Below are 12,180 nucleotides of genomic sequence, written 5' to 3' on the forward strand. Positions count from 1 at the left end.
CCTGTTTTCAAAATGTTGCTTATTTATAATGTTATAAAAATAAGAAGACCCATTCTGGCTTCAACCTTATCATTGATCTAGGCCAGGCATGACTGCTTAACTGGGCCAAGAACACCCTGACTTACATTGTGCATACTGGAGAGGGATAATGATTTGGCTGAGTCTTTCTCTTGTAAACAGAGTGCCTACTCAGTGTTTAGCTGACATGGGGAATACTTGGTTCTACATTGCTGCCATCAAATTTTTTCTTCCCTTTGTGTGTACAAACAAGGATACTGGTGGTGTCCCCTAGCAGCTCTCCCATTCTCCAAGGAGTTGTAAGTAACTGCAGTGAACCATAAGTGGTCTGAACAGATTTCAGTTCAATTTTATAGAGAGCTGAACATGGTAGTGATGACATTCCCAAAGACAGTAGTAGTTGCCTTAGTCTGGGCTTTCCATTTGCATCAATATTACACTTTTGCAGAGTAGTTCTGAATCACTGGAGGCACGTCCCCTCTTGGTGCAATATACACTCCACAAGCCTTTGTGGCTCCACAGTAAAATCCACTCCTAAACTGTACTCCAATTTAGGTCCACACTTAGGCCCTATGGATTCGACTTTGCCCTAAATAGGCATCATTTGCACGTCAGTGTCTTCACAGAACTTGTTGCACACACATTCTGTCACAGACTGTCATTTAGGAAACTGCAAAAGAACAAACAGGGACAAGAGGCTGCAAGAATCCCTATGGATTTGGTCAGGCAGAGCCTGTAATTCTATTGTAGGCGAAGAAGCAGCATTGCTGTAGTGTCTTCTGCTGCCTTTTCTCCAGGATGAGAGAGGTGACCAGGGATACCAGCCCTAACACCAAACACATAGCAGCCACTCTTTAACCTTGGTTTGGTCCAAGTGGCTAGCAGCCCCTGTTTGTCTCCCTTCTTTTCTAATAGATGTGATTCCTACTCATCCACTCAGGTAGACTGATGCATGACCATAGCCTGTACAATGGACTCCCTGATGAGAATCTTCTGAGACATCACATGCTGGCAGTTTAAACAGTCTTACATTGTTCTCTTTTCTCTGGCACTGCCTGAAATGGCTTCCCATTCCTAGAGCTCATTTAGCCCAAGCTAGATAGCTACTAAACTCTCACAAGCCTGTTGAGGGTGCTGTTCCCAAAACTGAAGTCCTAGATTCTCCTTCAATATGGAGAAGAGACTGAAAAGCTGTTGAGTACTGTAATAGATTGAATATTGTCAGAAACAGATTCTATACTCACTGTGGTGGTGTCAAGAGTGCTGCACAGCCTGCCTACACTTGGAGTATCTGAACTGCACACAGTGATTATGAAGAAATATAATATACCACGCTAGAATATCTGCAAACTGTACTATGTATCCTTAGAGATATGAATGGAAATGATCAGCACCCTCAGGACTCCCAAGGTGTGCTGGGAATTTAGATATCAAAGAAATCACCAAATTTAGCAGCAGAAGGGGATGGACATGAGTCTTGCAGCTCTAAATGCAATTAATGCAGAAGGCCAAACCGCAAAATTGTTGTCACTTTGTCTCAGTTACCATGTCACTTCAGCTTTGAATAATATGGAACAACACCTTGCAAAACATTTTCTGAAATAAGGCCTTGTACTTAGTTTATTCTCCATGTTTAGCTTTCTTTTTGGCCAGGTGATAGATGATTTCAATACTTTGGTAGACATTGCCAGCAGATGACCTCACAATACTTCTATCCCATAGTCACGTTTCACCTGATACTTTCTACCAGCTTCTTCCACAAAGACATGTGAAATATCTTCCTAAGAGTGTCCTTTCCACCATTTTTCACCACCAATTGGGTAAAAAAATCAAATGAGTTTAATATTTAGAGAGGAAGTGTGAGTATTTGTTCAGAGTTCAAAAAGTAAGGAGGATAAAAATTTCAAACGTGAACTATGTATTTCCTTAAATTCTGTTTCTCTTTTTAGATCTCTGTTCCTGATGATAAGCATATACTAATTTGCAAAAGATATCTTTTTTTACCTGCCTGCTTCTGTTTAAGAAAATAGCCTCCCTATACCTTAGACTAAACTTGCTACTTTTACAGGGAAATTATAACTCAACAAGCTTTAAAAAATCAATTGATCAAACAGTTGTAACCACAAGAAAAAAAGAAATGTAGTTGTGAGAAAAAAAGGAGATTGATTAAAATTCAAAGATATTTTAATCATTTGCAACCAGTTCTTGAAAAAAAAGTAACAACTTTAGCATTCATTTTTCTTTTTCAGTATACATTAAATTGGAAGTTTACTGATAGGCTATAGCTTAGTTAAGAATTTATTCATACTATATTGTATTGTCCTTTTGTTCAGAAAGATAATCTGAGGAAAGACTTTTAATGAGGTTATAATTTTTTCCTTGGCTCTTAAAGGCAAAGGTGACATCCCCCCTGAAAAGAAAGATCCTTTTCTATTATAATTACGTTTGACAATATCTGCAAATATAGCTGCAAGGGAAAGATTACAGTGACAAGTGTCAAAATTAATAATCTCAAGTAATAAAACATTTTTAAAGATTGCTATTTTCTTCACAATGAAACAACAGCCTTAGATGCCATTAGATCCCAGTATTATGTCCTATGGAAGTATAATCTCCAGTATCATACCTTGTTTACATGTGCAGATTCCTGTCAGCCCATCATACCCTTAATATTGTATTATAAGATCAAGCAGTGATCATTTCTGAAGCTAGATAAATATTCTGAGCGCACACGCAAGTTCAGTCTGGAAAACGGAAAACAAAAAGTGTCTCAATAAATACCCCTTATTGTTGAACGTTTCCAATTTTGCTCTCTTGTCCCATTGAAGACTGCAACACCTTGCCACTTAAAAAAGAGAAAGAAATTAAAATTTATTAAAAGTAATTAAAATATACCAAACAAAATGACATAACTCTGAAGAGAATTAATGGCTGTTGATTATTTCGCTATGACCTGAGAAGGAGACACAAATAAGAGACGAATGACTCCCCAGTTCTGGGTCTGACAGAGCACGGTAGATCTTACAGCACACTTCAACTGTGAGAATCCTTACAAGGAGTTTATAATCTTTACTTTCTTCTCTTTTTTTTAATAAATACTCATAACTCTCCTATAAGACTTTGAGCATTATGTCAGATGTAATCCAAAGGTATAGCAAGAGATCTATCTGTGTTTTTTTTTAAAAAGTGCTTTTAGTTTTATTTTTATACCTGAAGGCCATTAGTTACAATTCCCTATTCACTCTTCGGGTGTTTAGAGATTTTAGGATATCAGAATTGTGTTGCTATTTTGCAAAAGTTGAATGTCTGTATAGGATGCGATCATAAAGCATCATTAAAAAAAGTAATAAAAAAAAATGTTTTTCTTTTAATAATCTCCATCAATGTTACTAGTTTTATATTTCTTACTACTGCTTTGGGTTTGTCTTTGAGGTATATCAGATGCACTGCATATGAGACAAACAGTAAATGAGAAAAAACAGCAGAATCAGTGGTCATTGCCTAAACACATTCGCATCAAGATGGTTTAGGATCGTGCCCTAACAGGGGCTGGGCTATTACTGCACGCATAGGTGGCAGCTGGAAAACTAAAGGAGCAGTTCTGTTTTGATTAGACTGTGTGGAAGCGCTGGTTCAGGGATATGCTGGCTTCAATTGCTAACTCAAAAGAGCCTGTAACTTTAATGTTCTGTAAAAACCTCTTCAAAAATGATAAAGTATCATGAACTACCAGATTTTTTTTGTCTTTTTTGTGCAGTGCCTTACTTTCTAAAGTCACAAATTAATCTCTACTTATTATTTTACATCCTTTTTAGATACTAACAACAAAATAAGCCCACACAGACTTAGGCATCTGTCACATACTTTCTATTTCCAAGCTTGCATCCATTTTCCTATCTAGTTGAGAGTGAAATAGGTCCTTCAAAGGTGAAATTCACTGAAGATGTCTACACTAGAATGACCTGAATAATTTTAAACCAGCTCTGATTTCTCTCCAGTGCCTACAGAGGTAGTCTCGATGATGATGATGGCAGTCTGGGTGCCTAAAGTTATAGAAGATTAGTTCTGCCCTAATTACATGATTTAGCATCACAAATTGTGGAGGCAGAATTTTTTTTATAATTTGTCACAATAAATTACAAAATTTCTTAGTGCTAGTTTTGAAAAATCTCTTAAAATCAATTTAATTATTTATGATCCTCTGATGAAGATGCTTAATATTTTCACTGCCATTAATGATAGTTATGTCTTAATTTAAAACTGTTAAATTAAGAGTGCTTCACTTTTTCTCTTAAGAAACAGTGTTGTAATCTTTCTTTAAATATATGTGTATATGTATATATGGATTACACTATAAGCCCTTGTGGAAACACCACTGAAACTCAATCCATCATTGTTGAATGATGGAAAGCATTAAACTAGATTTTGATTTGTAGAGGAGTTGGGTTTTGTTTTTCTTTTTTTATTTTTAATTTGATTTTGTTTGGTGGTTTTTATATAAGTATTTCTGCTTTAAATTTAAATTTAATTCATAGAGGTGCAGTCAAACATAAGTCATAGATTCAGAACAACCTGGCAGTAAAATCTTGGTCATTTATTTTAGTGGTTTTATTTTTAATTTAATGTCAGACCACACAAAATAATTATGTGAGAGATAAGGCATGGGAAAGAACTGCAAGGAAATGAAGCAGGAGAAAAGAAACAAATGACCTGAAAACAACCTTCAATCTATAGTCCTTTAATTTATCATTAATGCTAAGTCCTTCTCTACTGCATCTCTTTGTATCAGCAAGAATAGATCCACAACACAAAAATGTATGTGGTGTAGTATGAATGTACTAACCAGAGATAATAAAATTATTGCAAATATACAAGCAGTTCTTTTACACATGAATTCCAAACCCTCATGTCCTGAGAAAATGCACTGCTAGTTAACTGCTTTGTACCAAACCCTTATACTAGGTGCATTTATAAAAAACATATATGTTTTAACTTTTTATGAGTTATGGGTTGGTTGTTTATTTTTTTTTAATGTGATATTTCTATTACATTTTCTCAGCCTGAAAAGAATTTTAATTATCCTTATTATCATTTGATATAGAAGACACAACAATTTGATGACATTCTGCCTTTTAACTCTAATATTTGAATTTGTCTTTCCACTTGACAGTTACTCTGTTCAGAACTGAAAATACGAATAGGCATTAATCCAAAGAAACTCAGTTCAGTTTGCAGGATTTTTTCTGAGTTTCCCCTGTCTTCAAATCATGTTTAATAACAAAGTTTAGCATTTCCTAATTATGCTAGTATTGTTGAATTAAAATTAACAGCTTTTTTTTTTGATATTCATGCCTTTTGCTCAACACAGGTGACATGGGTAAGTGCCTTCATCAATAGCACGGTTACACATTGATCTTAAGTGTGAAAGGAGATGGAGGTGAAGTTAGGCCTTTACAGTTTCTGTGAACGCAAATTTATGCATCTCAGTGGGACGCTTAATTTCGAGTTTTATTCCCCAGAGAGTGAAGGGTCCAGATTCAAAGCATTCCAACACATCCACATTACCACATCGACACTATCAGAAGTAAACGTGGCTTTCAAGGCTCTAACATGGCAAGGAGGGAAGTAAGGCTACAGCCATTTTACAGTACTCAGAAGTCTGATGCTCCAGGAAACTGCCTATAAGCCAACAATTTTTGTTTGGGTTGTCCTAACACTTTTGCATGCACTGCAGTCATATTTATTTTCTGAAACTGCATTTAAGCAGCTTAATTTACACAACTTTTTTTTTGTTGTTGTTTTTTATACTGAAATGACAATTTACAGTTGGATATAAATTATGGCAACAAATGTGCTAATTAAAACCAATTTAATTGCTTTGATTCAGGCATCTCAGTATACCAGACTTTACTGCATCCAAGACCTGCTGAATTTCAGGGAAGCTTACCGTAAGTGCCTCTGAAAAATTCTAAGCTGTTCTGCCTACTGTTAAATATGCAACAATTATCAAATGCATTTTACTTTTATGGAAAGATACACAAGTATTAACTAACTAAACCCCGTGACTCCTATATATCATGCAGATAAATGTATAATTTAATTTTCACTCTTTACTTCTTAGTCAGGTAAATTGAAAAGGCCTATTACGAAAGAGTGCAGGATTTGAAAGAGCACCTTGGTTTCCTGGTTTTTCATAACTGATTGCAGCAAAACCACACTTTCCCTCTAGCTGTATGACAGAGGGGGAAAAACTAAAAAGCTCCAGATGTACTACAAAAAGCCATTATACAGTAAGGCAATTAATATAGTACTACCTCAGATAACATGTAAACTTTAGAAAATTATTTTTTTATCTCAGTGTACAATTTTGTGGCCTGCATGTTTCATACCTCACGATATGACAATGCGTTTAGGTCCATATTATACACATACTGATATATTTCACTATACTAGGATCTATACAGTGAAAAAAAATATTTACTGGGAGAATATACACTGTTGTGAGAAACAGCCATGTGCATCTGGGAGACCCTGACTCATTGAAAGAAACTGTCATCAAAGCAAATGGCTCAATAGCTGGAAGGTGATATTTTCCCCAATGCAGCAGCAGGTACTGAAGCAAGAACTTCATCAGTTTTTGGAGTATCTAGTATAAAGGTGTTTTATGTTCTTTTAAAGTTTGTCAACCTTTTGTTTTCAAAGATGACATGTCTGCTTGTTTGTTTCTTTTTCCAAAATAAGGTTTCCTCTGAGTGATGCTATCCAACAGAATATATATTACATTATGAATAAATTTAAATTATATATAAGTACGATACCTAAATGTATTTAACTACACTGTATGTATCCCTAGACAGTGGATGTGAAGTGTCAGTACATATGCTCAAAGACCTCCCTTATTTGTAATCAGCCTGAATTAGTCTGAGAAGAATTCTCAAATCTGATAAGAGTCCAGTTCCATGGACTGAAGGGTCTCAAAAAGCAGGGGAGAACAGGAAGCAGCTTGCTGTGCCCTTCCCCTTGGCAAGCATCCGCCATAGGGGCTGTGCCACCACCACTGATTGTGAATCCCATTTGCTCCAGTTTTGTGATACAAAAAGAGCGCAAGTGTCTGTCAATAGGGCAGATTTTACACACTGGAAATGAGAGGGCAAGAGCATGACAGAGATCTTTCATCTTGTCACTGTCTCTTTATCAGCATTCGGATCATATTGCCTTCATTTCAGACCCTGACACTCTCCTCAGCCTTTATTCTTCTTTCTTGTTCTGAATCATCTACATCCACTACTGAAAACAAAGTTTTCTCCTTTGCATTGACAGTCATTTCTCTTCTTCCAGGACACCATCACTATTGGTTTTGTAATGAACAGCTTGTTGCTCCTCCAAAGAAAAAGAATGCTGGCCTTTGAAAAAAACTGTCATTTTTAAGATAAAGCAAGGCAAAACTACACGTTGAAATAGAAGCTATGTTTCTTCCAGGTCCATGGGACAAAGTTATGGACACAAAAGAGTGTTCTTGTAAACCTTAATCACTGCTGATCCTCCATTTTTGATTGTCTGCAGCTTGTTTCCTGAAAGAAATCAAGACAGAAGAAAGAAATCCAGAAAGACTTGGAAAACCTGAATTTCAGAAAATGTATAACAGAAGTCTAACAAAAATGATTACAGATTCACATCAGGAAAAGATGCCTACTAAAGATTAAGCTGTGTAAAGCCTCAAATTTGTTTATCATGTAAGGTTGCCCTGTAGTCACACAGAATCTCAGTAGCACACAATACTCTCCCACCAAAGCTCTCATGTTTCTCTACCGACTTGAAGAAATAATGCAAAGTCTTCACAGTCCATATACGTTAAAAGCAAAATAAAAAAATATAAAAGAAAAAATGTCTACAGGGAGTCAGCACAAAGACCTAGCTAGCCTGTTGTCTTTCATAAGGACTAGTAGAAAAAGCCTAGGAAAAGCCTAGGCAAAGGGTGAAAGAAATAAGTGAAGCAGACTGAGGTCTTCTTACGGCATGTTCTTTCACCTTGGCCTTAGGTAGTTCATGCATTTTCTGACTGGAAAGTTGTCAGATTATTGTTTAATACAAAAGAGGACCCTCTCCAACAACAATATATTTAATCTTTCAGAACTGATTTATACTTTGGCCTTCAAAACATCCTGAGGCAATGAATGAATTATTTAATTAACTTATTTGCTATGCATCTGTTCTGAACATGTCACATCATAATTTCACTGCTCTTCCTGATTCTTGTATAATGAAAACTTCGGTCTTTACATTACTTGCGTATTTCCAGATCTCCCTTCTATTTCCCTCAGTATCGTCTTTTGCAATCCAAACAGACCTAGTCTGTTCAGTGTTCCTCCATCACTCTGAGTAAAGGTGTTGTATTTGTCTATTCCCTTGTTAATTACTTTGCTTATGTACTTAAGAATTACTATTTAGTAATTCGGACTTTTTTGAGAAAGGGTAACTTAATCACATGTCTTATTCAAGATCAAAGTGATTTGTTTTCTGTTCCTGTTCTAATCATTCATGATGTTTTGTTTGTTTGTTGAAGATTGCTAAATATTCAGCTGACATTTTTGAGAAACTTTGGTAGTGATATTGATAGTTTCCTTATTAGAATCATAGAATCATAGAATAGTGCTATAGAATAGTTTGGGTCGGAAGGGACCTTAAAGACCATCTAGTTCCCCTCCCCCCGCCATGGGCAGGGACACATTCCACTAATCAGGCTGCCGAAGGCCCCATCCAACTAACACTTCCTTGTGGAACCAAAATGAGTTCAAATGATGGTAGCAATAATTCTTTTAACATCTTTAGGGTTATTTACTTCATACATAATAGAACAATAACAACATTTTCTATAAATTTAATATTTTTCAACTTGTTACTGCTTTCTTCACTGATTTCTTCAACTAATTCCCATCCTACTCAATCATCTGCTGTTATCAATGATGACAAGTTTAATCTTCTAATGAGTTTGAAAATATATTTTCTCTATGCTGTACACCATTAGTGGGTTGATCCTCAACATTTTTCTCTGTGCTGAGTTGCTATAGTTTTACATTTAATTTACTACACACAATTTTTCAATTACTGGGTTGTGATTTTCATATTTCAAATATTGTATTTTCATTTCTAACAGATCCTGTACTCCTTTGCTGGATCAAACTAACCCTTTTTTTAATGATCTGATTCACTGAGCATGTAACATGAAGACTCTGAACAATTTATTTTGCACCAGCTAAAATTTCTACCTCTTTGGGTGTTTTTTTTTAACTTCATTCTAACTAACTTCCCTGTTTCTATGTATTTCCTCTATTTCTATGTATTTCTATGTATTTTACTGTTTACAGTAAAGCAACACTTAATTAGAAGAAGGTGAGGTTCTTTTGATATCTTTTTGGAGGGATCTGGGGAGATTTGCTCCTGGAATTGGAATAGTTCACACTGATCATTGTACAGTGGCACTTAAATAATTGGCCCTTCAACTAGGTGCTATGCTGCTTCTCCTTTTGTGAGTTTTCTGCTTAGTTGTTCCAAAGAGCAACTACTTATTACATCCTAAACTATAATCATCACATCATGTTCCACCATAACACTTGCTTAGTCCACATACAGTAACTGAGGTTTTGTATCACTATGGTTTTGGCTTTGCCTTCATAATCTTTCTTATCTCCCATTCATCGTCACCACCTTAGATACATGGTCCAAAGCATAGCTGTATTAGTACACTCTTTCATCCAGATACTTTAATCAAGATCTATCATACATCTAATGAATTGATTTTCCTCACCCTTTTTCCACTGTGTGTGTTGTCCCTTTCTTGCCCTCAAGTAATGTGCACAGTTAATACCTGAACGTACGAGTCTGGATTTCCCCATGTCATCCAAATGGCAAAATGAAGCTACAAAACATATTGATTGCAGACAAAACCTAATAATTTAAATTAATAATTGGAGTAAACCTTTGCAGTTGCTAAATCAGGTGTGTTGGTAGGCACAAAATCAAGGGCCTCTGTATACACACATGTCTGTGTGCATAAGGGAGACAGAAAATCAAAATGCTGAATTAAAAAAATTTCATGGGTTAACGAATTTTGACATGTATAGTTTTATTTTAATTGATTCATGAGCTCTGTGAGGTAATTCACATGGTTTTGGTTTTAGTGATCTTTTGTTCAGCTTCATAACTAAGCAAAGGATATTTTTACTCAAGAATGTTAAACCATTTTTCAGTCTGCTCCTGTCAAAGTGGTTTGTATCTACACAAGCAGTTTCTGGATTGACTCTGTATTTTGTCAATCAAACTCTTAGATATATGAAAGTTTAGTACTTAATGTACTTCAAGGATGGAAGTAACTGTACTTTTTTTGGAATCTACTCACAGGCAGGGTAAACACCTTATTTCCCTGCTTCTGGCAGTCCCACCACTACACTGACCTACGTGACTTCATGTTCTGGTTGGTCTACCCGCCCTAAGGCTTCAGAAGTCATTTTAGTGCTGAGTGAGTGCCTTACCCGCAGTCACAGAAGGAAATGCGTATTAACGCACCCATTAACCACATTTTCAGAATGAAAAAAAAATAATAAAAAGACTAAAAGTCAGTTTTTTCACAAAGCAGCTGAATGACTCAACAACGTTTCGCTTGCTTTCTTGCTTTTTCTATTTTTTTTCTTTTTTTTTTTGCAAGTCAGGTTACATTCGTCTCTTTATTTCTAACACTTTTCATATTTGTGACTGGCATTTTCTCATGGGCAAAAAAGTGAAAATCCCTGAACTGATGATTGTTACGAGTCAGGAGGTATATTATGTGAATATCTCTTTTGCTTTTCCTCAGCCCTGCCTTTCTCACCCACTGGCACTCAGTCCTGGCTGCTGCTGGGCATACATCATTGGCTGAGGTGGATTACCCTCCTAACTCTAGTCAATCGTTCCTATGCAACTTCTTTCTAAATAATGTTTATATTTAAAATCTCTAGTTTATGATCTCTGAATGCATAACAGAAGTGCAAGACCCGCGGTTCTAACTGCTGTTGAAGTAGCAGGAGGATTTCTATTGACTTTAGAGGAACTGGATGAGATTTATATTGCTGAATATTCTAAAAGTAAACAGATCTTCAAAGGAAATTAATCCCTTATTACTGCCTTCTGGTAGGTCTTTGAGGAAAAAAAAAAAGCAACTCTGAAATGAAACACACATATCTTTTTTAATGCATGAATGCACTTCATCTTTTTATTTTTCTCATCTTTTGATTTTTTTGTATTTAATCAAATAGATGAAGTCTAAGTAGCTTATGGGTGGATATTATCTTCATTGGAGATATCCTAATAAGAGAATAGAAACAGCAAGTAACTATTCTACAAAATTAAAAATGTGCAAGACATGAGCATTTAATTATCTTGACATTATCCTTGCTAAATCAGGTTAAAGCAATAAGTTGCAGGACAACCAAACTATTCCCTTTATATGTCTAATTCCACCTTCCTTAAAGATTAAGAATAAATAAAATGCATGTTTTGAAGGAATGGCTTTCTGAATTAAAGTATCCTCCCACTCAAGTAGTAACAAGATATTTAGGTTTTATGTAATATCAGTTTTCATCTATAGGTGTTGTAATGCTTTGTTCAGGCCACCTACAACTGATGCCTACCTGGCATGGGAAAACTTGTCTCAGCTGCATATAGAGACAGCGAGGCCTTGGCACAGCTGTGTATCAAATAGCCTGAGCTGTCTGACATGCTCTGCACAAAACTGCTGGATTAGTCACACAAAAATGGTACCAACAAGAAAAGCGTGGTAAAACTGGAGCATCTGGTACAAGATAGCTCAGCAGAGAGTACAATGTGCTTGTACTTATAGAAAGTTACATGTAGTTCAGGTGGAGAAAATCATATTGCAGCTAAGTCTATAAACAAGAATTGTTGTGATTAAATGTTTTAGTTAAGAGATGAGTGTTATTCTCTGATTGGATGTGTACTCTTTAGAGTGAGGCTCCTCTAGAAAGGAATATAAAGGAAATGGCTTTTGAAGCTTTCTCATGACATGTAATTATGGATTATGCTTTTCAAAATATCTGCTCTCTTGAACAATCTTGCCTGGACTTAATAAAAAATAGATAATATATAATATAAAGCACACAAAATAAAATA

This window comes from Cuculus canorus, chromosome 1 (genome assembly GCF_017976375.1).
Source record: "Cuculus canorus isolate bCucCan1 chromosome 1, bCucCan1.pri, whole genome shotgun sequence".
Classification (NCBI taxonomy): domain Eukaryota; kingdom Metazoa; phylum Chordata; class Aves; order Cuculiformes; family Cuculidae; genus Cuculus; species Cuculus canorus.